Source organism: Rattus rattus, chromosome 12 (genome assembly GCF_011064425.1).
Source record: "Rattus rattus isolate New Zealand chromosome 12, Rrattus_CSIRO_v1, whole genome shotgun sequence".
Classification (NCBI taxonomy): Eukaryota; Metazoa; Chordata; class Mammalia; order Rodentia; family Muridae; genus Rattus; species Rattus rattus.
The window spans coordinates 63695043-63722044 of NC_046165.1; the positions used below are offsets into that span (position 1 = coordinate 63695043).

The following is a 27002-nucleotide window of genomic DNA, read 5'->3' on the forward strand; positions in this document are numbered from 1 at the left end:
CAGCTTGTACAGCAGTGGAAACACTGGTGCCGAGGAACGCTCCCGGTCACCAAGAGCTCAGAGTTCTGAATCATTCTTAAAGGTCAATTGTCTCTTTCTAGTAGAGGGTTTCCTAACTTTCTGTCTCTTATCTGTGCTTCAATGCCCTACAATAACCATCTCTGACCCGGGCACGGGCTTAACCTCTTTCAAAATACCTGCCTCGTGTACACTTATTATCCTAAGCCGTATTACTGTTATTCTATTTCGGCTAGTTATGTCCATGACTATGTCCCACAGACCTTAAGGACAGGGACTCATTTGTGAGCCACTGCGTGCTGCAGACTGAATTAAATAAAGCATGGGGCGTCTTTCACAGTCAATATAAACTCTAACTATCATGTCCTGCTGCCTTGAAGTCCATTCTTCAAAAGAGTTATCTTTGCATCTGTGGAGCATACAAACCAACAATAAGGCTCAAACAGAGCCCAGAAATAGTCGCCCTTGTTGGTTATCCTTTATAACATCTTAAGATCTTAAAAAAAAAAAAAAAACAAACAAACAAAACAATTCTCCACATGCAGCTCTCACAGCCACTCGACGTGTGTCAGACTGTCCAGAGCCAACAGGAGGAAGGCACATCAACCCAGCCTAGTCATCCAACCTTCTAGAAGTGGGTTCACTTTCCTACAGATGGCTTGGTAAGTCTTTCCATTTCATCAAAGCCACCCCTCAGTGTAGTCAGCTTGCCTGGAGTTCCGCCATCCACACTCTGGATCACTGTGCTCATCTGTAAACTGACTAGACAGGATGAGTTGGGATGGGAAGCCTGGGTGGCAGCCAGGAGAAACTTGGCCTCTCTATGCCCTGTGACGAGCCCCAGCTTCACCTATGGCATGTCCTGGAGTGTCTGTAGTCTCCTCAGTCCCACCACTGTCGGGCCCTGGTTTTGATGGCGGCTGTCCACATCCATCCTTGCTGCCTGACACCTGAGGGCTACATCCCTCTACCAGCCCTCCTGCTGGCTGGAGGACTCTCTCAGGGAAGCCGGGTTGCTCACGTGTATCCCGCATGGTATTCAACACTAACAAGTGTCCAGGATTATCATCATTTATCCAGGAGAAGCAGCAGCAACTACAATCTCACTGCCGGCTGGTGTCAACTAGTTCTGGTGGTGTCCCGTGCCTATATGCTCAACCCTCAAGAGTGTTAGACAGGAGGTTCTTGAGTTCGGGACCAGACTGACTGGACTAAGAGATCCCACTTAAAAGAAGAAAAAAACCCTGGAAATTAAAAAATGGGGGTCACATCTACTGTTCCCGATTGGGAGAAGCATCCAGCAGCTGACCCTGGGGTTCATTCCTCTTTCCTGCCCTCTCGGGGTGCCCTGGGCAGAAACCCACCAACAGGAGCTTCAGTTCTTTTGGATAATTATTATTACAAGACATCCCACCACTTGCCATGATTTTACCTGTGCTCGTGCACAGTATGCCAAGACTCCGAGACAGTTCTTGGAAGCTCACGGCTTGAGTGAAGTCCCAGAATTGGGAAGTAAAGCAGACTGGCTGGAGATTGGCCCCTCCATAGTGGTTCAGCAGAGAAGCTAGGCTGGTCACAGAAGCTGAGTACCCATCCATTCATTCCCCAAAGGACGAGCCTTTATGAAAGACTCCAGAGTCCCACACATCTCCAGTAACATGGGGAGAGCATTCCTCTTGACAGGCAACCCAAGGTGAAGGGGGCTGCAGGAAGACATCATCCCTTTATCTCCCTGTCCCTCTCTCCTGGCTTTACTCTGCCATGCCACGTCTGATGGCGGGCGCTGTGATTGAGCCTGTCACTCACTCTAGTCTTGTTGGATAGTCTGCCAGAGACAGAAACCATAACCACATCCCTGTCCTGTCTCGGCCGGCAAAGAACGCTATCCAAACAAGGAAGAAAGCAGCGACTACAGACAGCCTCACTGCTGGCTGGCCCTTCCTTCAAGCTGTCAACTACAGTTCCCATTCATCCCAGCACACCGTCCTGGCACCTATTTAAGGCAAGACCAAAGACAAGCTGTTTTTAGAGCATCTGCAGTAAGGGGGAATTCTTCCTGTGAGTCCCCCTCCCCCCTCTTATTTCCTTAGGAGTGCATGGATTACAGTTTGTAACTTCCTAGAATAACATTGTTTGCACATTTAGAGTCTGGTCCGGTTACTGATGAAGAACTATCAGTAAGATGAGGTGAATGTAATGCCCAAACTGAACTAGGCCAGATTACTTTCAAAACAGTAAAACTTTAAAACCAATTCTCAGCTTTCGCCCTTCCCCCTCCCCCCAGCACAGAAGGGAGCACTTGTACATCTCTACACACAGGCGCACAGGCACACAGGGATCGCCTCTTAAAAGAAAAGAGATTTTGCCAAACATAAACAGCCCCCTGTAGCAATCAAAGCAGCAAACTCCCGATCCCGAGGCTCGCGAGAGGTGGTCCACACCTGCTCCCTACCATTCATTCTGACTGCCCTGTCACACCCAAGATCGATTTCTCTGAGGGACCCTCTCATGGGAAAAATGAGACTCTCCCTTTTCCTTCCAGGTACACTCACGCCAGATTAGAGAGGAGGGGGGAGCAGAGGGAGAGGGAGAATGGGAGCCTCAGCTGAGAAAGAGAGTAGGCAGCAATGCTGCCCACGGGAGAACTGCACACATACCCATGTGAAGGCTTTCCAGGCTCCAAAACCGTGCTATTTCTCCTCTAGCTACCATCCTTCTGTTTGAACACACACAGCAGGTGGAGGGTGTGACCAAGGAAGCAGGTCCTCAGCTCATCCTGGAGGGTGGCGGGCGGGTCAGGCTGGCAGCTGCGGGAACTCTTGACTGCTGTGTGCTCTCCTGGCCAGAGCTGCCCAGACTAACAGCCTGCTGCGTGACTCAGGCTTAGTGGCTCCAGCAACACCACCACGCGCTGGCTTTTGGGAGGAAATTCTAAACGAAGGCAAATCCACTGAGCGGCTCAGCAGTGAGGGAAAAGTGCTGCTTTCAACACCAGCCCCCAGGGCTGCCCTCACCTCACAGAGCACTTTCCCAAAGGTTTGTTTCAGAGAGAAAAGCACAGAGGTTGCTGGGTTTGGAAATGGAGTTAAGATTTCAGAGCATGGAATGCCAAAAATTTGAGTTATGCTACATAACACTAACTATAATTTATGGAATCACTGAAGAAGGGACTTTTGTTTAAAAAAATGTATGTGTAAAAACTAAGATAGACACATAATAAGTATGTGTATGCTTTATGAAAGTAATACTTGTATCCGCTACTATGTGAAATACGGGCTTTGTTTTAAAAGCAGTTCCATGAAATAACAGGGTGAGTTATTTTTAATTCCTTCATGCTTTTCTGTAGTTCCCAAATCAGCAATTATCAGGCTATTCTTTTACATTTGACGTGGCTGTCAACAGTGCGCTGCCTTCATTTCTTCTAGACAGGAAGTCACTGTCTTTTAAACTTTATGAATAACAAGCTAATACACACAAAACCACTGGTCGTGTGACCATCCTCAACGTATGGGTCAAACAAGTGATAAAGGCAGCTGGTAAAATGCAGGGGCGATCGTAAGCTTGTGTTTCAAAACCAGAGGGAGCCAACCCACTGCTTCCTTCACTAGATTAACGCAAGTTTCCACCTGGCTTCCGCTTCCTCACGTGCTGAGGAGGGGAGCTGGACACTCATGACCCTCCCCTGGTTGTTTGAAAGATTTGACTCAGTATCTGGGCCACTTCTCTGGTTCCTGATAAAGGTTAGCTGTCCTGGGCCACTGCAACTTGTAAATACCCATGGATCCTAGAAACAGCCAGGTTCCCTGGGCAGTCACAGCATCAAGCTAGGTCAGGTGGTGCATATCTGTAAAGCCTTCACTCTGGAGAACAGTAAGTCCAAAGCTAGCCTGCATCTGTGGTAGTGAGATCTTGCCTCAAAATAAATCAATTCAACAGTACCAAAGCTTAGGGTACACCCAAGTTAAGGCTATGGATTCAATCACCTGCAAAAACACACACACACACACACACACACACACACACGGGGGCGGGGCTCACACCTGCACTTAGCAGGCTGAAGCAGGAGAGATCAAGAGTTCAGGGTCATCTTCAGATACTAAGTGACTTAGATACCAGCCTGGACTGATAGAAACGCTGCCTCAAAAATAAATGAAAAGGTTTGGAGAGATAGCTCAGCAGTTAAGAGCCTGGCTGTTCTCACAAAAGGACCCAGGTTCAATTCCCAGTACCCACATGGCAGCTCACAACTGTGTGTAATTCCATTTCCAGGGAATCTTACACCCTCACCTGACATATATGCAGGCAGAACACCAATGTATATAAAATAAATAATAAATTGTTAACAAACAAATATCAACAAACAAAATTCCACATCATATAGGCTCTGGTCACATGTTATATTTCATCTTTCTTCATACAAGCAAGAGAGCCCTCATCTGGTTCTGGAAGTTTGACACTGAAATTCCTGGCCTCCAGAACAACTGGAAATAAATTTCATTTAATTAAAAACCAGACGAGGGGCTTGAGTTCAGTGGTCCAGAGAACTGGTTGCTTTTCCTGGTAACCAGGTATAATTCCCAGCACCCTACATAGTGACTTGAAACCATCTACAGCTCTAAGACCAGGGATCTGATGTCCTCTTTGGACATCCTTGGATAACATGAGCACATCTGGTCAACATACATGTATGCAGACAAAATACCCATACACATTAAAACGAACAAAATAAGCAACCTAAAATGAAGGCGAAACAGACATAAGTCAAGTCAGTTTCAGATGTTGACGTAAGACTGGAAGGCGTGTGGCTCAGTGATGGAGAGGCTCGGCATGTGTGAGGCCTAGGGTTTGGGAGCAAGTTTCAGACCGACCAATGAGAGACCCTGTCTCAGAAATAAAGTGAAGAGAGTTTGAGGAAGATATCCAGTGTTGCTTCTGGCCTCCACACAGGCACACACACTTGCGCAGGTGTGCGCACATCTGCACAGGCTGAGGGGGAAAAAGTATAGAGCAAACGGGTTTGACTTTAGGACTTTTACAAAATGTTTGGGGATTACAGCCTACATTTGCCAGTGCTCCAAAAACAAACCTCAAACAAGGTGAAAATTAGTCTTGTTCTTTCAAAGAAATGTGTCCCTTTGTATATCTACTGTAGTAGGCAACACAGAGGACACCAAGTCAAAAAATAACTCATAAGAAATGGATTCCCACATCACATAGTGATAGCAAATGCTTGGAAAGTATGACAGGCAGGGTGGCACAGGCCTTGCTGTGGTTTGAATGAGAAATTTCCCCTAGAGACGCAGGCATCTGAACACTTGGTCACTAGTTGGTGGTGCTATTGGGGGAGTTTAGTGGGTTCCTTCCGGCTGATGGAAATGTGTCACTGGAGGTGGGCTCTCAGAGTGTACAGTCCCACCTGTTTCCAGTTGGCTCTCTGTGCCTCATGGGTGAGTTTGAAGATGTGGTACCTCAGCCTCCTATTCCTGCTGCCCTGCCTTGGACTTGAGGCTATGTCCTCTCCGTAGTGATTGGACTCATCCCTCTAGTACCATAAGCCAAAATAAACTCTTCCTTCTAAGTTACCTTGTTCATGGTATGTTATCAAGTAACAGGAAACTAAGTAATACAGAAATTGGGACCAGAAAGAGGGCTGTTGATGTCCATGCTATTTTCTGGAAGATTTTGAACTAAAAAAAGGGTTGAATGCTGCGAGCCATGTGGATGATGGAGGCCCAGGTCAAGATGTTTCAGAGGGAAAAATAGCTAGGAGCTATGCACATGATATCTGGCAAAGAATCGGGCTGACTTTTGCCTGTGACCTGAGAACTTTCCTGGGGCTAAGTTAAACAGCAATGGACTAACTTCTCTGGAGAGGGACATGTCAAGACAGTTTAATATTGAGTTAGTGGTATGGTTATTTTTTATAATGCTTATGGAGGTCCACAGTGAGAAAAGAGCATGCAGGTCCTAAAGAAACACACAATCTACAGTTTGGAAGACACTTCTGAAGCACGAGGCTGCAGTTTTAGAGATTAAGGCCATTCAGAAGAAGCCTAAGGCTCCTCACTGGAAAGAGGAAAAGGTGTCCTCAGGCAAGCCTCCACCTAACTCAATTTCCAAACTGTGAAAGAGGGCCTAAGGCACTGTCTGCTCCTAGAGAGCAAAAGTGTAAAAAGTTGCTGCTAATGAGGTTCAAGTGGGGCAGGGTTCATTCGAAGTGGCAGCCAAACTTGGCAGTGCTGTCCACGTGGTGTTGGCTTTAGAGGCACGGAGGGTTTAAGAGTGAAGGCCATTGATTCTTCCTCCTCGGTTTCAGAGGGCCACTTATGACAGGCTTCTGCCTGAAGGCCGAGAGGGCGGAAGCTGTGAGAGGCTATTGTATGAAGCTGTGAAAATGAAGCCTGGTTTGCAGCGGAGACTCCAGATGTTGAAGATGCCAGAGTTGTGAGACATTTGCGGGGGAGAAGCTGCACACAGCACAGAGGGAGTGAAACCAGTCAGAATGTGGGAGGGGCGGGGGGCTGAGGAGACACAGAGACAGAGATTGAAGGTAGCAAAGCTGCAGGGGGCACAGACATCTGAGCCTTTGACCCTGGACAGGGAGCTACTGAGTTGGTGTTTGTTTTGCTGGATTTCAGTCTTCTATGGTCCAGTCTTTGCCCACTATGTCCCCATTCCTCACTTTTGGAATGGTAACATGTATTCTGTGGCATTCATTATATGTTGAAGTATGTAATTTCCTTTTTGATCTTACTGGAGGGTATATTTACGAGATGGCTTCAGTCCCAAGAGGAGACGCTGGACTTTTAAAAAGCACTGAGACTGTGAAAGACAATGAGGGGCCTTCAAGTTGGACTAAAAGCACATTGAGTTATCTGATCACAGGGGTGAGGCAGTGGAATATAGTGGCTAAACTCAGACATGGCTCCCTTGGCCTCAGGCATTTAAATACCAGCCAAAATTATTCAAAATAAATAAATGAAAGTAAAATTGTAAAAAAGATGCTGCCTAGAGAAGTCTGAGGCAGGGGGACTACCTCAAGTTATAGGTGAAGGATACACTTCACCCCTTTATCTTCTTGTCTGTATTTCTCCAGTTATTTAAAACCCTATCCCCGTATGATCTGGATTGTGTGCCAGCGTCATTCCTGACATCTTCAGTGTGACAGCTGAGCTGGGCAAAGTCCACAGGTACACACAGGCCTCAAGTTCCCTCTCTTGTAAGATCAATGGTCACGGGGTTGGGGATTTAGCTCAGTGGTAGAGCGCTTGCCTAGCAAGCGCAAGGCCCTGGGTTGGTCCCCAGCTCCAAAAAAAAAATAGAAAAAAAAAAAAAAAAAAAAAAAAAGATCAATGGTCACAGGGACCCAGGACGACTGCTCTGTGTGTGTGTGTGTGTGTGTGTGTGTGTGTGTGTGTGTGTGTGTGTGTGTGTGTGTCCTTCCTAGGGCGTTTAATATTCTCTCTTCTTTAAAAGTCACTTTCTGGGGGCTGGAGAGATGGCTCAGCGATTAAGAGCCTGGGCTGCTCTTCCAGAGGTTCTGAGTTCAATTCCCAGCACCCACATCATGGTGGCTCACAACCATCTGTAATGGGATCTGATGCCCTCTTCTGGTGTGACAGAGACAGTGTACTCGCATACGTGAAATAAGTAAATCTTTTAAAAGATTTATTAAAAGTTGCTTTCTGAAACTTGGACATTAAACACATGGTCTCCTGGAAGGTTCTCCTTTCTGATTCTATTTTACAACGACTGGAACAAACACTAGACGTGAAACAGAGATGGTTTTAACTGCTAGGAGCTGGAAAGCTCTGTGTGAGTTTGCTGCAAACTGTTAAATTCTAAGCTGGACAGGGGGTGCGTGCTTATAACCCCAGCACTGGGGAGGCTGGTGCAGGATTGAGAGCTCAGGCCGGTCTAGGTTACATACAAAGCAAGACCCTGTACCTTATAAAAAAATAATAAAAAGTTAAATTCCTTATCATGTTCCTCTGAGACCGAGACAGAACACTCTGTTCCTTTCTAAAACCCTTGATTATAGGCAATGATAAACCACGAAATACCAGCTGGGGAGTGGTTACTAGAGCTCCTGTAATCTCGGCCTAGGGGCAGCAGGCTTCGGGCAGTTATGGCCAGTTCCTAATCCTCGCTTTGAAAGGAAGCACAATTTCTGGATTCCTCGGACTCTGTGGAATCCACACTATCTCCCAACTGGTGACGGCATGCTGCCATCCAGTCTTAGCAGCCAGCCAAACACCAGCAGCGAGGATGTGCCTTCAGATAAGTAAATGGATTCATCCTCTTTTACAAGTTAAGCACAGCCAATGCCATTCATAATCCCTTGGCATGCAGTACAACGCAGGCAGGGAAGGAGACGGTGGGACAGGACACGTGACCTCTACACTGGACAAAGCTGGGGTCAACACAGCCTTAACCAGCTGTCCTCACTGCCCAGTAACTGTCACCCTTTCAGATGCTAAGCAACTGAGATCAGATTTTATATTTCCTTCCTCCCCAAGCCCACCCGACACAGTTTACACTCTGTAGCCTGGGTTAGTTCTGAATTTTTAGCAGTTCTGTCTTGTTCTAACGTCTGGGATTATAGGTAGAATACAAACCGCCATGTCTGGCTAGGACTGTTCATTCAAAGAAAACTTTTGAATAAGCAGCATAAAAGAAGTGCAGGAGCAGGCTTGGCAAAGAGGGGCATGCTGTAACCCCAGCAGGGTGGGCATAGAGGGGCATGCTGTAACCCCAGCAGGGTGGGCATAGAGGGGCATGCTGTAACCCCAGCAGGGTGGGCATGGAGGGGCATGCTGTAACCCCAGCAGGGTGGGCATAGAGGGGCATGCTGTAACCCCAGCAGGGTGGGTATAGAGGGGCATGCTGTAACCCCAGCAGGATTGACATGGAGGGGCATGCTGTAACCCCAGCAGGGTGGGTATGGAGGGGCATGCTGTAACCCCAGCAGGGTGGGTATGGAGGGGCATGCTGTAACCCCAGCAGGGTGGGCATAGAGGGGCATGCTGTAACCCCAGCAGGGTGGGCATAGAGAGGCATGCTGTAACCCCAGCAGGGTGGGTATATGAGAGCTGTAACCCCAGGCATGCTGTAACCCCAGCAGGGTGGGTATGGAGGGGCATGCTGTAACCCCAGCAGGGTGGGTATGGAGGGGCATGCTGTAACCCCAGCAGGGTGGGTATGGAGGGGCATGCTGTAACCCCAGCAGGGTGGGTATGGAGGGGCATGCTGTAACCCCAGCAGGGTGGGTATGGAGGGGCATGCTGTAACCCCAGCAGGGTGGGTATGGAGGGGCATGCTGTAACCCCAGCAGGCTGTAACCCCAGCAGGGTGGGCATGGAGGGGCATGCTGTAACCCCAGCAGGGTGGGCATAGAGGGGCATGCTGTAACCGCAGAGCTTAGTAAGAGTTAGAGACAGGAGGGCAACTTCAGGGCCATCATGGGTACTATGTAGTGAGACTGTCTCAAAATAGCAAATGAGGCTGGCAAGGCAGGGTAAAGCCGCCTACCACAGGGCCTGACTTCCTGAGTTTGGTCCCTGGGAGCCGTAGGATAGGAGCGACCCGGATCCCACACATTCTGCCCTTCCTCCACGTGACTGCTACATCACTCCAGTGAATGCCCAGTACAGAAAAATAGACTTTAGAAAACAACAAAGCACAGAAACCAAAGCATACACACCCTGAATAATAATGATAATAAGGATCAAGCCAAGAGGACTTCTGGGAGTCGGGGAAGCAGAAGCCATGCTAGACAACCATTTTTCAGTTCGGGCTGGTCTCGAACTCACAATCTCCAGCATAACAAGACAGTCATGCACCCCAATGCCTTGATAAAAGTTATACTTGGAGGAGTCACACATGTGAGACCCACACCGGAGTCACTGGACATAGCCTTTCTTCTTTGTCCTTCGTTCTAATTAAATGCCAGATGGAGTCTCAGGGTAATAAATGTTTAGGTGATTCATAGGCAATTATGTGGTTACTCAGGTTTTGGGTCACAGGAATCAAGGAAAAGGTTCAGTAAAGATTCCCCTAATAACCGGAGTGTATGTGTTTTAAATCAGCTCAAGCTGTATCTGAGCGCCCTACCCCGAGCTCTAAGCCACTGTGTGGATAGGGCGGCTGGTCCAGAACGGGCCACTGGCTGGTGTGGTCAAATAAGCAGCTGAAACGCTCACTGCTCGTGCCCCATGGGTGCTCCTAAGTGATCACAAGAGTCACCCACACTGTGTCAGGCCAGGTTTCTGGCTCTGAGTCAGAGATGAAGTCAGTTCTCCCTTTACCGATGATTTTAAGGCTCTGAGATAAGTCACTTGCCCCTGGCCAGAAGGACTCAGTGGAGGGGTGGGATCCTATGCTGGCTTTTTGACCCAATAATCTGTTCACCAGAAAATCACTCCAACAGAAGACAGGTCAAATGATGCTGGATTAGCCGTGCAAGTCTCCTATCCTCCCGACCGCACTACTTCATTCTGTTAATTGTACCAAAGAAAAACAGAAACATGTGGCCTGTTTTAAAACAAACTATCAATATATAAATCCATTGCTTCCAAAATACTAGAAGCAGATTTTTGAACATACACACAACACTAAGGCAAAAGCGGGGAAACGATCATTGTGTTGTTCAAGAATTTCAAGGGTCCCTAAGACATAAAGGTGCCTGAGTCCTAAGAACCACAAGGAAGTGGGACCAGCTCCGGCGTGCGGCCCTCTAACCTCTCCACTTGAATCCCGTGGCACATGCACACCAAAGAAAGAAATGTAAGAAAAGTAATTCCAAAGATTTACACTAAATTTAACTCTGGGTTTTAGAAGGTCTTGCTAGGTAGCCCAAGCTGACCTTAAACTGTTGATCCTCCTGCCTCAGCCTCCTGAGTACCTGGATTATACATATGTACCATGAGTACTACAGAACTTTGCAGAAAGGAGGGGAGGGGAGTGTGACATAGCAGGAAGAGTGCTTTGCCTAGCAAGGCCAAGAGTCAGTGTTTGATCCCCAGCACACACGCGCGCGCGCACACACACGCGCACGCACACACACACACACACACACACACACACACACACAAAACTTTGCAAAGAAATATGCTTCTATACCCTCTCACATGTCAATTTATTTAACTGAAAAATCAAATAAAACATGACACAAGGAACAAGTTCCTATGAATAAATCCCATCATTTTAGGGGAAGACAGGGAGCTGCGCTCATTTCCAGAGTATAATATTTTTTAAATCCACACAACTCAACAAGAAAATATCACATGAACAAGTGAAAACTAGGCAAAAATCTCCAGCGGACTGCCAAATGGCCAGTCAATACACAAACATCTTATAGAAACACAGATGATGTCTCATGAATACCAGAGATTACAGCACAATAGTAAATCAAGGAATGCCCCTACTGTGGCGCTAGGGATGGAACCTAGGACCGTGGGCATCCTGGGTCAGCTCTCCTCAGCAGAGCTACAGCCTCCTCAGGGACTGAACTTCCTGACATGCACATGTTGTTACTTGCACCAAAACCATTTAGCAAGGGTGAACATGAGCACGTTCATGTTAATGAGCTCTCAGATGCTGTCCCACAGGGCTAGAAGTTCTTTTAATCACTACAAATGGATCCTTGGCACTTACAGGATATTTTCAGCTATAAGATGAGGAGAGTATCACATGGGTTTAGCAAAATTTATCAACTAGTGCCACGGTAACATCCTGACCCTCCCTGGCTTCAGTGTCCTGCTCTAGTGTAGAACCCAAAGGCTCTTTTTATCTAGGTCACCGAGCTCCTCTAGGCCCTGAGTCACATGACTGCAATTTTTTTATTCTGGCCAGTTTGTCAGCCTTTGACCTTTTTCTTGAAATGCAGTTTCCCTGACGTGTGCACGAAGGTCTTCAATTCTGGGGTTCCAGCAATCCTCCTGCCTCAGCCTTTGAGTATCTAGAAACTACAGGCAAAGGAATGGGGTGGGGGTGGGGACAGGGCTCAATCTCATTTGCAGCAAGGAGCTCCTCTAAGCTCCTGGGGATCTACCTATCCCAAGTATTTGCTACTTTTGTCAATGTCTTCTCCTGCCCTCCCCCACCCCCACCCCCACCCCTACCCCAACCTGGTCCAGAAAACCCTTACCTTTAGCCTGTGTCCCTCCTTCCCTCAAGACAGCCTTGTGATCTGGGGCCTAATAAAGACCAAGCTGAGGGTTCCAGTTCCGCCCACAGGGCTGGGAACCTGCTCCCTGTCACCCTGGCACCAATGTCATGGACTCCTCCCTTGCCTACAGCATCCGGACAATTCTCTAGACTTCCCATTCTTCACTCCCCCAGCACTATCGCCATTTTTCCTACTTTTGAGCTATGTGGCAACCTAATTAGGGGCAGACACTCCCCACTCCACTATCTAGGCCAAGGAAGGTTCTGAGACCCAAATCTGAGCACCTCACGCCAGCTCCAACCTCAGAGCAGCTCCTGGCTGCCCAGCCTCTCCCTCCTCTGGTAGCTGAAACTCAGGTTTATGTAGGGCTCTGAGCCCCTCCCCCGACAAAGCCTCAGGGCTATTTAAACTCAGAACTTCCCACCAGGAGCAAGGCACAGACACTGACCCACACAGACTTGCATCATAAGCGGTTCAGCTGCAAACAGTAAAGGTGCAATTGTTCACCCTCATCAACACGGGTGACAAAGGACACCTTTGACACTCTTCCTGTGCACACGCGTTCTTGCCCAATCCACACCATGACGGGTCAGTCATGACTCCAAGTTCCGGTGTCTTAGCACAGAAGTGACTGGTGTGGCAATTTGAGTACAGACCCCTTGATTTTCTTCCTCTTCTCATTTTTATAGTAGTTCCTTAAGAATCGCACACAACGTGTTTGATCACACTCACCCCCTCTCCAGCTCCTCCCAGATCCACCCCTACCCATCCATCCGTCCTCTTAAAAAAACTGAACAAAACAATCTGATTTCTGCTCAGAACCATGGGAGTGAATTAACCACCCCCTCCCACTCCCCAGTGGGCTCCCACTGCTTTTGGTTGTGGTTTTTATCACAGGAAAAAAGGAAGCAAGGTAGAACACTCTGTAGGACAAAGGGTCTCATTTATAGGAGGGACAGAGTTTAAAAATTTCCATCTCTGTCTCTCTCTTTCTATCCCTGTCTGTCTGTGTCTGTTCGTCTCCCCCACCCCTCTTTCCCTCTCTCTCTCTCTCTCTCTCTCTCTCTCTCTCTCTCTCTCTCTCTCTTACACACACACACACACACACACACACACTACATGACAGAGTACCAATGTGGACAGAGGTCAGAGGAAACTGTGGATGGCACTTCCCGCCTTCATCTTGTTTTGTGACAGGCTATCTTGTTTTCCCTCTGTGGGGGCCAGGGCAGCTGACCCGTAAGCTTTCGGGGTCTCTCCTGTTCCATTTCCTATCTTCCTGTAGGAGCACTGGGGTTAGAGGTGTATGTGACACCACCCCCAAACGTTACCATGATTCTAGGGATTTGAAACTCTGGTCCTTTTATTTCCTCAGCAAGCACTTTACCCCTTAGCCATCTCCCTAGGCTTTCCCTGTCTCAGTCTTCCACTGTCTCTGAAATTGGCCTGAAACTCACTCTGTAGCCAGATCCACTGATTTCCTTACAATCTGGCTGCCTCAAGAGCAGATTACAGACATCGTCTCCCAAGGGCTGAAATCACAGATATAAGCCGTCACGCCTGGCTTTTGTTTTGTTAATTAATATTTGATTATTCTTTGATAATGTCATAGATGCACAATGTATCTTCCCTATTTGTTCTTGGGGCAGGGTCTTAACATTGCCCAATACAGTCTCAGCCTCTGAGCCAATACCCTAGAATCCCTGATCTTCCCAAGTGCTAGGTTACAGGAGTGTCCCACCAGGCCACCATTGGTTTTTTTAAAAAGAAGTTTCTATGAAGCCACAGCACATTTACAATCTAACTTATAAACAAACAAAACAAAAGAGAAAGGAAGAAAACGAAACCCAAGTAAGACAGATGGAGGGGGCTAGAGAGATGGCTCAGTGGTTAAGAGCACTGACTGCTCTTTTCAGAGGTCCTGAGTTCAATTCCCAGCAACCACATGGTGGCTCACAACCATCTGTAAATGAGATCTGATGCCCTCTTCTGGTGTGTCTGAAGATAGCAACAGTGTACTTCCATGTAATAAATAAATCAAAAACATTAAAAAAAAAAAAAAAAAACAGATGGAGAAACAAACAAAAGTAAAGGCTCGGGCCTAGCCCTGGCCTCTATCCTAGGCCAGGCGTCCCTCCCCAGCTACAGGGAGCAGAAGACGGTAGCCCCACAGTCCAACCCAGAAAGTCTCAGAATAGCCAGGGCCAGGGCCCTTCCAGAGATGATATCAGAAAGGCCCTCACAGCTGGTCAGACAGGAGTTCCTAAAAGTTCCAAACTTACCAATTGTTCATTAAAAAAAAAATTAAATCAGTGCCAGGCACCATGTACACCAGGCAGGCTCATCTCTGTCAGTACCAGGCCTGCCTCAAAAAACACAGCAAACAGCCGAACACCGAGGCCAGTTCGAGGGTGTTCTTACAACTGACACCAGGGAAAGAAAATAAATGTCCATAAATCTCCGTGCTTCTGAGCTAGGTGTACATTTCACTGTCAAATGAGAACATCTGGGAGTGTCCCCGTGTTTACACGATTGAATTTTGAAACTGTTGGCCCTTAAACACTGGGAAGGAGCCGGCACATTTTCCTATTTAGATAAACCACGCTTTAATCTGCAGAGTAAATGTTCAGCAGATGATGCAAACCAGGGAGGCGCTGGGCAGATGCTTAGCCAGGTGGGCGGGGGGCGGGGCCCAGGGAGAGGGGAGACAGGGAGGTAGCAGCAGAACCCCAAAGGGAATGCTAGTGTGGCTCGCATCTCACAGGGCTCCTACAAGGCTGAGCCTACGCATCCCTGCTGGGCACCCCACGTTTCTTCTTTGACCCATCCACTTAGAACAATGGCACGATGGCACCGGAGCTCCCAGCTACCTCTTCTGACCATCCTCCTGGACCTAGCAAATGCTCCTGGCAAGTTTTTCCACAGAGGTAATAGTGGGGAAACTGCTGTGTCAATTGTGTGAAAAGCAGCTCGGTTTTCCTGTGGTAGAAGACACTGCCATTTCTTCTTTTAGGGCGGGAGGTTTCTTTAAAAAGGCCCCCCAAAGGCTGGAAAGTCACCTAAGTGGTTAGCCAGTGGAACCCCCAGAGGGAATGCTCATGTTTTCAGATCCCCTAAGTGCCCACCGGCTGGGTGACTTTCATTCCCTGGGGCTTGTACCGTGTACTGCTCTTGCCAAGGACTTGATCTGATACCCAGCAACTCTGTCCCAAGGCTCAGAACTGCTTGCCTACATCTCCAGTTCTAAGAGGCCACGATACCTTTGGCCTCCTCAGGTACTTGAGATCCATATGCATATGTGCATATACATACATACATACATACATACATACATACATGTGCATATACACACCCATCAAATGAAAAGAAAATCATGAAGAAAAATATTAAAAACAGTTCTCACAGGAGAAATATGAGACACTCAGCCGTAATTCCAGCACTGAGAAAGGAGAAGCTAGAAGGTTGCCTTAAATCCCAGGCTGGCCTGTCCTACACGGTGACTTCCAGGCTAGCTGGGCTCCAGAGACACTGCCTCAGAAATGTAAACCAAACAAACAAAGAAAACAATTAAAAAAAGAAATTTATGTTGAGAATGCAAATCTCACTCCCCCTGCTTAGTTCTAGCTTTGTACTGTTTTTGTAGACCACTGTAAAAACAGTGACCAATCCCATCTATAATACTTTCCCTGTTTGAAATGAGCCCCCATGGAACTCAGACTAGTCTCAAACTCCTGTTCTCTTAGCTTCGATCTTCGTGGTGCAGGGTGTGTGTGTGTGTGTGTGTGTGTGTGTGTGTGTGTGTGTGTGTGTGTGTGTGTGTGTGTGTGTGTACTGCTCCAACCTTACTTAATTTCTTCCTAACAGTCGAACATGGCATTTTAAAAACTTCAGAGCAGGTTTCCAAAGCTCAGCCCTCACACCAGTCTTTGGCTGTGCTGGTGTGGCTCACAGACAGTTGGCCAGCTCCCTCCACATCTGCCTTGGGCTGATTTCTAGCCCCCTGGGATGCTCAAATCCCTAAGACAGAATTTATATACATCCTCTTCCAGATTTTGATCATTCCTAGCTGACTTGCAACACCTAAGACAGTGTAAACATGGTGTAAAAGGACGTCACGCTGGGTTATTTGTAGAGTAATGAGGACAATGTTTCTAGTCACTCTACCAAGTCTTTGCAATTTTTCTTCCAAATATTTTTTATCTGAGATTTGTTCTGTAAGTGTGGATCACACAGGTAAGAAGGGCAGCTGTGATCTTACCCATGTATCCTTTGTAGATAAAGTTGGTCTTTATCTGTATCATGCCTTAGAAAGCACTGGAGGTGAAGGGCTGGACACGGCTCAGTAGGGCAGCTGTGGGATATGCAAGGCCCTGGTTTGGAACCCGGGCAGGGGTTGCGGCAGGGGATGACTGAAATTGCAGTTGTTTCTATTTGTATGGTGATGCCAATGTTGCTAGAAATGCATGGTCTTCTGAGGAAGACTGACAGGTCCAGTGTGGTACAGTAGGAATCTAGACTGAGTTGATCCTCTTTCCTAACTTGGAGTGAGGGCAGTCACACACGCACACACACACACACACACACAGGCACACACAAATGTAATTAAGTAATGAGTGATTACTGGAGTAGGTTATAAAGCCATAAAAGGTCAATTCACAGTGGGTGTGTGGCTCCCACCCGTAATTCCAGCAATTGGGAAGTTAAAGCGGGAAGATTGTTGTCAGAGGCCTGGGTGACAGAGAGAGGCCTATCTCAGCAGGCAAACGCACTTGCCACCAGCCTGACAACCTCAGTTCAATCCCTGGCACCCACACAGACAAGAGAGAAACTGGACTCCTACAAGTTGTCCCCTAGCCACCCTATCTATTTGCACACAATTAATTAACTATAGCTAATTGATTCTTTTGGCTGGAAAAGCAAGCCCAGCATGATGGCGTGTGCTCACAATCCCAGCACTTGGGAGCAGCGGCAGACGAAACAAAACACTCTAAAACAGAAGCAAAAGTTGCACTCACCTCCAGGAGAGATGGTTTTTCTCTATTATTGCACTAACCAACCTCAGCACTCTCGCCAGTTACTTCTTACTAACAAGCAGTGCTTTAACACACCGTGCTGACTAACTGAGGCCTTATTGACTTATTTAATTAAAGCAACCTGGGGATAGAACCCACATTTTAAGCAAGTGTCCCGCTGAGTTGCACTAAAGTGCTTTTTCAAATCATAAGAGGGCTGAGGTGATGGTCTAGCCGTTAAAAGCTGGGAATGCTCTTCCAGAAGACGGGAGTCTGGTTCTCAGCAATCCCATCAGTAGCTCACAAATGCCTGTAACTCAGGAAAATCCAACCTCCTCCTCAGGCACAGCGCTCACATGTTAACTGCGCCCACATATACACATAATTAAGAATAAGATATTTTTTTAATAAGGGGAGGAGTATGCAGCACAGTCTGACTTTAAATTCTCAACCCTTCAACCTCCATCTCCTAAGTGCTAAGATCAGAAGGGTGCTCTGCCATTCTCAGCCTAGATATGATTTCATGTGTGTGAGATTTATATTACATACACGTCTGTATGTGGATGAATGAGTGAGTGAGTGAGAGTGTGTGTATGTGTGTGTACGTGTGTGTGCGTGTGTGTGTGTGTGCGTGTGCATGTGTGTGTGTGCTTAAGGTAGGAGGACTGTGAAGGCTAGGCATTCTAGCACATGGCTGTATCTTAGCAATTAGGATTCTGAGGCAAGATGATGTTAAATTTAAGGTCTGTCCAGGATACACGATGAGTCCAAGGCTAGCCTAGGATATAGAGACTACCATGTGTATTGTATGGATGCATCACCTGCCAATTTAAAAAGCCTGCGGTCTATGGCTTAGGTAGAAAACAGAGGTGGGACATTCAGGAGAGAGCAAAGATTCTGGGATAGAGCCCGAGCAGGAAGATTCACCAGGAAGACGTGACGAGACGGACGCATGGAACCTGAGCACAGGTGAGCAGCCACAGGGCAAAGTGTACGTTAAAATAGATGGGCTATCTCCAGTTATATCTAACCCGAGTAGAGCCTAGCTATATGGCTAAGGTATTTGTAAATATAGTTTGAGTCTGAATCTTATTTCTGGGAGCATGGGACTAGGAGGCAGAACCAGGATTAATTTCTATACCAGAAAACTTAGGGACACACTCGAAGTGAAATTTAATGAATTAATTAATGGGTTGGGAATGTCGGTCAGTGACAGATCACTGTGTAAGTAGCATGCTCAAGGCCTTGGGACTTATCCCCAGAACCTAGATAGTGTAGTTTCACTATTTGGCCCACACTAGCCTTAAATTCCTTAAACTCATGCCTTAGCCTCCTGAGTGCTGTTACAGGCTTGAACTACCCAGCTGCCCACAGCAGCTTTATCAGTGAACTTTTATAAAGTCACTGGTGAGTGTACAACACTGCTAAGTGCCACTGTGATGATCAGCCTTCCTCAGTTTTATCACCAGCACCACACCCAATAACAGAAAGGCAGTTCTCAGGACTGCCCACGTGGCTTCCCTCACACAGAGCTAAGGCTGTTACTAGCCAGAAGCACAGCACACAGTGGCAAACTTGAGAAGAGAAATCATTTCACTAAGAAAGCACAGATGTTTTTGTAATTACTCTAAGACTTATTTATTATGTATACAGTGTTCTGCCTGCATATATGCCTGCATGCCAGAACCAGACCAGACCTCATTATAGATGGTTGTTGGGAATTGAACTCAGGACCTCTAGAAGAGCAGCTAGTACTCTTAACCCCTGAGCCATCTCTCCAGCTCAGCACAGGTGTTTCTTAAAGAAAAAAAAAAAAAGGAAGAATGAAAGTCAGTTAGCTGGGTGTGGTCGTACAGTTATAATCCCAGCACTTGAGAGGCAGAAGTAGAAGGATCCTGAATTTGAGATCAGCCTAGGTTCAAACAAAACATAATAGCAACAACAGAAAAGAGAAAAGTGGAATAAGAAACATTCACATCTCTAGATCTTGAGAAAACCACAGCCACAGATACCGTTCTTTCTCTTTTCCTTGGTGACCGGGATGGAACCCAGGACGTCGGGCACCCTGGGTATGTGCTCCACCACCGAACATGGATACCTCTGCTTCTGCATATTTTGACAATGCCCGACCAGGGAGGAGGAAATATGCTTCTAGGCATTCACAGAGGCCGAGTGATCACCAGCATGTCTCAGAGTTCATCTCAACGATTTCTCATCAACTTTTCTGGAGCATATAAAAACAAATCTCTTATTTAACTTTATGGAGAATGAATACACACACACACACACAGAGAGAGAGAGAGAGAGAGAGAGAGAGAGAGAGAGAGAATACACATTCACACATTGCACACACAACTTAAATAACTGCAGGACTGTAAACTAGCTTCCTGGTTATCTTTTGTCTGTGATTCTGTTGCTTTCTCTCTCCCATTCTTCCACTAAAGAGAAGCCAGGCCTAGACAGTAACTGCTAACTCTTCCTTAGAAGGCACTTAGATGCCCCAGCCCTCCCACAAGAGCTGATACAGTCACTGCCCGAGCTAACAAAACTAATGATTCATGTTGTCACAGTTCAGTTCCTACGAAAACATCCCAATTTGGCTCTTAGATATTTAAATGTTTGTGTTATAATTTAATCTTTATTTTAGGTGTATGGGTGCCTGGCCCCCATGTGTCTCTGCATCTTGTATATGTGGAGGCCATAAAAGATCCCTCGGGACAAGAGTTACAGATAGGTGTGAGCCATCCTATGGTACTGGGGATGGAATTCATATCCTCTGGCAAGGCAGTAGTGCTCTTAACCTCTGAGCCATCTCTTCAGCCACAGTCTTTTTAATTTGTTTGGGGCTTCTCCAGACAGGCCTTGCTGTATAGCTCAGGCTGGTACTGAACTCACTATTTTCCTGCCTCTGCCTCTTTGGTGCCGGATTATAGGTGTCTGCTGTCATGTCTAGCCTCAAAAAGGTCTCTTTAATTAAGTGGTTTGCTGATATCGGGACCCCATGCAATGTTCACACACTCTATCAATGAATGTGACTTTGATTAAACCAGTTAAACTTTTTGGGGGAGTATCTGTATTCAATCCATAGGCTCATAAAGCTGGAAGTCATTTCAGAACTTGGCTGGTTGGTATGCCAAACACCTCTGTGATGGTTAGAATGAGAAGTGTCCCCAGTGGACTCAGATACAAGAATACCTGCTCCCCAGAAGGTGGTACTGTTTAGAGAGGTGGTGCAGCCTTGCTGGGGGAAGTACATCACTGGGAGATGAACTTTGAGAGTTCATAGCCTTTCTAGATTCTGTTCACACTCTGTGTCATGCTATTGAAGGCCCAATTGCTGTGGAAGGAATGTTCTTGCTGCCGTGCCTCACCTCTTCCTGCTAGGATGGAACCATAGCCAAAATAAAAGCTTTCTTCTGTAAGCTGCTGTTGGTCATGGTAGAGTAACTAGAACAGAATTTGGTATCAAGAGTGGGATGATTACAAAGGCCCTGAGCATGTTGACATGGGGGTGTGGGGTAAGAATGTAGAAGATTTTGGAATTTTGGACTAGAAAAGCAGTTGAATGCAGCAGGCAGAGCGTGGTGGTCTATCCTCAGAGGAGTGCCGAGATCAAAGAGAACATAGAGGCTCAGCTCAAGTGTTTTCAGAGAGCATTAAGAACTTTAACAGCAGCTGAGCTACAGGTCATTCTTCTGATATTTTGGTAACAAATATGGCTGCTTTCTACCCTTGTCCTAAGAATTTGCCTGAGGGTAAATTTAAAAGTGGACTCTTATCTGATGGAGAAAATTTCAAGACAACATAATGTAGAATCTGTGGTGTGGTTACTACTGATAATTAATAATGCATGTGCAGTCTGCAAGTGTGACGAAATATCTAAAATGCAAGATGGCACCATCTGAAAGCTTCCAACCTGTGAGAGAGAAAGACCTAAACTGTTTCCCTATTCCCAAAAAGGAACAGCAAAGCAAAGCATCTGCTACTATGGCTTGAGGGGGCCAAGCTCTATCCCAAGCTGACAGGAACTTGACGGTGTTGCCCGAGTGGTGCTGGATTCTGAGGCATGAAGAATGCAAGAGTGAAGGGGTCATAGATCCTCCCTCCCCAGCCTCAGAGGGCCACTGAAGCCAGGCAGTGTGTGGCAGGGAGCCCCTGCGTGAAGAGGGAAGGAGGCTGTGAGAGGCCATTGCGTGAAGCTATGATGGTGAAGCCTAGGTTGCGGTGGAGAGTACTGGATGTTGGAGATGCCAGACTATGAGACGTCACCCAAGGAGAGCTGCACGCGAGGGAGAGAATTCTGCCCAAGAGTATGCTGCAGGCAGCAAAGCGAGGGAGCCGCCATCCTAAGCAGTCTAGGATTTCCCCTGTCCCCCAAATCCTCCCTCCTGGAATGGAAATCTGTCTCCATCAGGGTTTCTATTGCTGTGGTAAACATCATGACCAAAAGCAACTTGAGGATGAAAGGGTTTATTTCATCTTATAGGTTTTAGTCCATCACCCTGGGAAGCCATGGCAGGAACCTGGAAGCAGGACCTGGCACAGAGGCCATGGAGGGTGCTGCTTACTGGCTTGTTCCTTACAGTTTGCTCAGCCTGCTTTCTAGGACCAGTGCCCAGGGATGGCACTGCCCACAGTGACCCTTCTATAGTACTCACTAATCAAGAATACCTTACGGACTTGCCTGCAAGTAATCTTACGGAGGCATTTTCTCAAGTCCTCTCCCCAGCTATGTGTAGGTTTGAGTCACGCTGACAAAACTAACCAGCAGAGAGTATACATTCTGTGCCACTGTATGTTCAAAGTGTCTACTTTGCTTTTTAGTGTGTGTGTGTGTGTGTGTGTGTGTGTGTGTGTGTGTGTGTGTGTGTATGTGTAGGGTCACAATTAAGAGATTACCTTGAAGCCAGGTAGTGGTGGCACATATCTCAGGAGGCAGGGGTAGTCGGATGTTTGTGCTGGAAGCCAGCCTGGTCTACAGAGCAAGTTCCAGGACAACTGAGGCTACCCAGAGAAACCCTGTCTTTAAAAACAAACAAACAAACAAACAAACAAACAAACACCAAAACCAAACAAACCCTGACTTGGACTTTTAGACAGTGTTCAGACTAAAGGACTGTGGGACAAAATGCATTTTGCATTCGATATGATCATGAGTCTTACAGGGGTCAGGTAGTGGAATGTGGTGGTTAGAACGGACAATGTTCCTCCCCAGGTTCACGCACTTGAAGACCTGGTGCCCAGGTGGTCACATGATCTGGGAAGGTGGTGCAGCTTTGCTAGAGGAACTACATCACGGTCGAGGCCTGCCCTAACTGCCTTGCCCCAGTTCCAGTTTGCTCTGCTTTGTGTTTGAAGATCTGCACTGTCAGCTTCCTGCTCCTGCTGCCATGCATGCTGCACGCTGCTTGCTGTCCCCAGTCTCCCACATCTGTCAGGTTGGACTCTTATCCCTTTAGAACGGTAAGCTATGATGACCTTACATACATTGTTCACATTATAAGGAATCATAAAAGTAACTAATGTAACATCCTAACATCTAGAAAGAAAGGATCCCTAACTAGGCAGACAGAGGGGTAGGAAATGGTCCAATAGGAGCCACAAGTCAGCAAGGGAGCATGGTGGAAGCTTCTAGAAGCTACAGACTGATTAGGCATCTAGACCAGAGATGCCTTTGTTGCCATGGAGACCTAAAATGCTATGCAAGTGAAGCATATGTTATGGGATAGTGGGTGGTTGCTGTCCTGAGCACAAAGGTCATGGCCTGACCCATGAAGTCTCTGGTTATGTCTCCCTGATCTTGGGGTCCCTAACAAAGCTGACAAGCACCTCCATTAAGGTAATCATTTGACTAATGAAGCAGAAAATATGTGCATCAGCCACTGTGACAGGGAAACCCAGACCCCTGCATCCGGGGTTCCCATAGAGCAGGTCATCTCTGCACAGATATTTTACTAAGTGAGTCATTTTGCTGTTGACAGGCTTCTATCGTTTACCTCCACCCAGGACAGAGAAACTCTCAGTGGAAGACTCGCTTCTTACTTCTTTATACAGAGTAAGCCTGCAAACGTGCATGCCTAGGCAGAGGATGGCTACGCCTTGATGTGGTGCCAGGGGTGTGAATATCAGAAGCCCCTCGAAGCTTACAGAAAGACACAAAAGACGCTGTTAATAACCATGCGGGCGTGATGCTCCCCATGCAGACATAGGCTAATGATCTCTACTCGTCTTGATGCATAGCTCAGTGGACTTAGGATAAAACAAAACACCCACCAGGCCATGGCTGTAGAAAGGAAGCCCAGTCTGAGCTAGACCACAGGGCCTGCCCTCAGCAGGGTTAATGACAGGGTTCTCTGTAGGAACCAGATAGCTACTTGTGGAAAGCTGATTACAATGGACATTTTTATAACAGAAGCAGGCAATGATTTGTCCTCACTGAAAAAGGCACTTGGGCTGGACACAGATTATTCATGACCCTTCACTGGCCTCACCAGAGGCTCCTAGACAGCCCTGGCATCTCCCAGATGCCACCTACGACTTCCCAGGGACTGGCTCACATCCAGTACCACCTCAGTATAATCAATAGCCTAGGAAGCTTGCTGCTGCCAGGATACCCTTGCAGGGGGACATGCTGTGAACCTGTGACTCATGTTGCCAGGGGGTGCTCAGCCACAGCCGGAAACCATCGGTAAACATAGAAGCGGCTACTTTCCTCTGCCACAGCACACTCCAAAACATTTTCCTCCCAGGAGCACGCTCTGTAGAAACTGAATTTCATCTCCAAGAGGAGCCGTCCTTCATGGGACAGCCCAGCTCTAGCCACAGAGTCAGACAAAGCCGAAGCTAGTCATTTCAGCCTCCCCTTGCTTCAGGGAAATGGACACCGATGGGAATTGTGGGTGGCCTTTGTGGTCACTGACACTGAGGATGGTCGGTAGGACTCAGTAGCCTTATATTCAGCTTTCTTCTCTTTATTTGCCATACTCCAAACTACTGTACATGCTATTTTCCTTCGCTCTCTCTGATTTTAATCTTTAACTTTTATTCATCTTTTGGATTTTGATGTATAGCTCATGCTAACCTGGAAATCACAGTGAGGCCCAAGCTAACTTGGCTGACTTGGCTTCCTGAGATTACAGACATGCACCACCATATAGGCCTGGCCATCCTTCCGTTCTAAAGCACAAGGCAGGACCCACTGCCATACACATATGGCATACACTGTATGGTATGTTTGTGCTCACAGATATGTGCGCGTGTGCACGCACACAGACACAGACACAGACACAGACACAGACACACACACACACACACACACACACACACACACACACACACACACACACACACACACGTTTTGCTTTTGTTTTGTTTTTCAAGACAGGATTTCTCTGTATAACTCTGGCTGTCCTGGAACTCACTCTGTAAACCAAGGTGGCCTCAAGTTCAGATCCACCTACCTCTGTCTCCCGAGTGCTGGGATTAAAGGGGTATCCTACCATGCCCAGCTCTGTTGTTATTGTTTTCAATTGGAGCAAAAACTAGAACCCACCATTTCCAATTAGCAATGTCTCCCTATTGTACTCAGAATCCCAGGTCCTTAGGAGATGAGATGCCTTCCATTTAGTCACTACCTCTGACCACAGTGCCCTCTTCTATCCATGTTTCCTGAGCTCAGTCACTCTGGTCTCCTTGTTGAACCTCGGTGGAGCATCTGCTGCTGTTCCAGGAGACCTCATACCTCTTCCTCATCGCCCAGGCTAATACTCAGGGTCATTTCTGCCCCTTCCTGTTCTCCACTACTCCTCCTCATCTTCTCACAGGCATCACTGGTGACTTAGGGAATCCTACCAAGAAGCTATTCAAATGCTGGAGTGTATAGTACCCCTCTGTATCCAAGGGCCTTTTGGACAACAAGCTCCTCTGTGGATACTCAAGTTCCTTTACTTAAATTAGTAACCTTAGCACATAACAAACACACATTCTCTTGAATACTTGAAATTGTCTCTAGATGGCTCATAAAACTAGGACAGTGTAAATAGCATATGCACATTTGTTCAAGTCTGGTGACTAGGTCATGAAAAGGCTGGGGCTGGAACATGTAGCATGGGTTCAGGCTCAAGGGAGAGGAGCCTGGGCATGCTCAATGAAGGTATAACTCTTCTCAATATTTCCAGTGGGCTAACTCTGTAAATGGTATAGGAACAGCACTGTGGGGTGACATGGTTTGGCTAAGAGTATCCCCCACCTTGTTGTCTTCTCCTGCATGGTATCCCCCACCCTAATAAATTATCATTCTCCTCTCACAAAGCTTTAAGGGCTGGACGGTCTCTGTTTTGTTCACTGCTCTCTGACACATAGCAGATGCTCACTATAGAGGAAGATAGGGAGGACCTTTTCAGGACTGATCTGTTCCTGACACCACTGGGTGCTGTTCTGGGAGCAAGGCCCACCCTTCTCCTGTACTAACATTGATGGCAGGGGACTAAACACCTACACAAATGCAGAGTCCACAAGTGGACTCCTAGCCCTTGACCCTGTCCCATCACCTACACCATGAACACACCACTGAGCTCAGACAGCTAGAGATTCCATCCTGACTCTTATAAGTACAACACGAGAGCAGGGCAGGCTAACCTTTCCCCTTTTCCTGGCAGTACCATGTCCAACCTTCTGTGACACTGCTTCTTGTTCTGTGACTACTAGGAGCCATCCTAATATCAATGCTTTTTTCTGGGAGCACCCAACACCCTAATTCATCTCCCTTCTTTTTTTTTTCTTTTTTCTTTTGGTTTTTCTAGATAAGGCTTCTCTATAGAGCCTTGGCTATCCTAGAACTGGCTTTATAGATGAGGCTGGCTGTAAACTCAAAGAGCTAAGTGCTGGGATTACAGGCATGTACCACCGCACCATCTTTTCTTTTTTCCTTTTTCCCAATTCAGAGTCTTAAGTAGCCCAAGTTAGCCTCAAACTTTCTCCGTACCCGGGGAGGACCTTGAACTTCTGGTTTTCCTGCTTCCATCTCCCAAGTGCTGAGATTCCCCAGATGTGCCACTCTGCACGATTTATCTTAGGGCCTGTACTCAGGGTTTTGTGAATGCTGGGCCAGCACTCCACCAAATGAATGACATATTAGCCATGCACCCCCACATCCCTTTTCTTAAACTAGTCAGTTAGTTCTGCTGTCTTCAACCAAAGAACCCAAAGATTTTTGTCTCTGGTTTTCTTTTATACATAAAAAAAAAGTTACATAAACCAGATACAGGCTCTTTGGCTGTATGTGGAGGTTGAGGGGAAACCCTCTCTGTTCCTAACAACCTAGGGTTTTACATGCTTTTCTGGTCTTTGTTGGTGTCTGAGCACGTGCAGGCATGGTAGACATTGGTACAATTGCTCAATCACTTTGATTGAACTGAAACCCCCAATGATGATGACACCCTTTCTCCAGACCCCTAATGTGACCTAGATGGAAACACAGTAGTTGCAGGTGGCGAGTTAAGATGAGGATCTTGGGGCAAGGAGGGGGAGCATTTTAGTGAGACTTGGTGTCCTTACAAAAGGAGGCACATGGCTTTGCAGCAGGGTGAGTGCCACAGAGTGTACAGGTGGAGATGGGCTGCATGGGCCAGCCAGGGAGCCCTGAGGCTGGCAGAAGCTAGGAGAGGTCCAGCACAGTGTTCCTACAGCCTCAAAACAACAACAAAAAATACTCTCCACACCAGAACCTTAGGTCTCTAGCCTAGTCATCGGTTTACATTGGCATGGCCTCTGCGGCAACTCAGATGTAGGTGGGGACTTGACAG

The 27002-nt window shown here is 47.1% G+C and overlaps 1 protein-coding gene across 1 annotated transcript in view; it reads right to left on the reverse strand.

Annotated features, from left to right (window-relative positions):
* Spata13 (spermatogenesis associated 13) overlaps positions 1-27002 on the reverse strand; it is a 71918-nt gene that overhangs the window by 25733 nt on the left and 19183 nt on the right. The window lies entirely within an intron of this gene.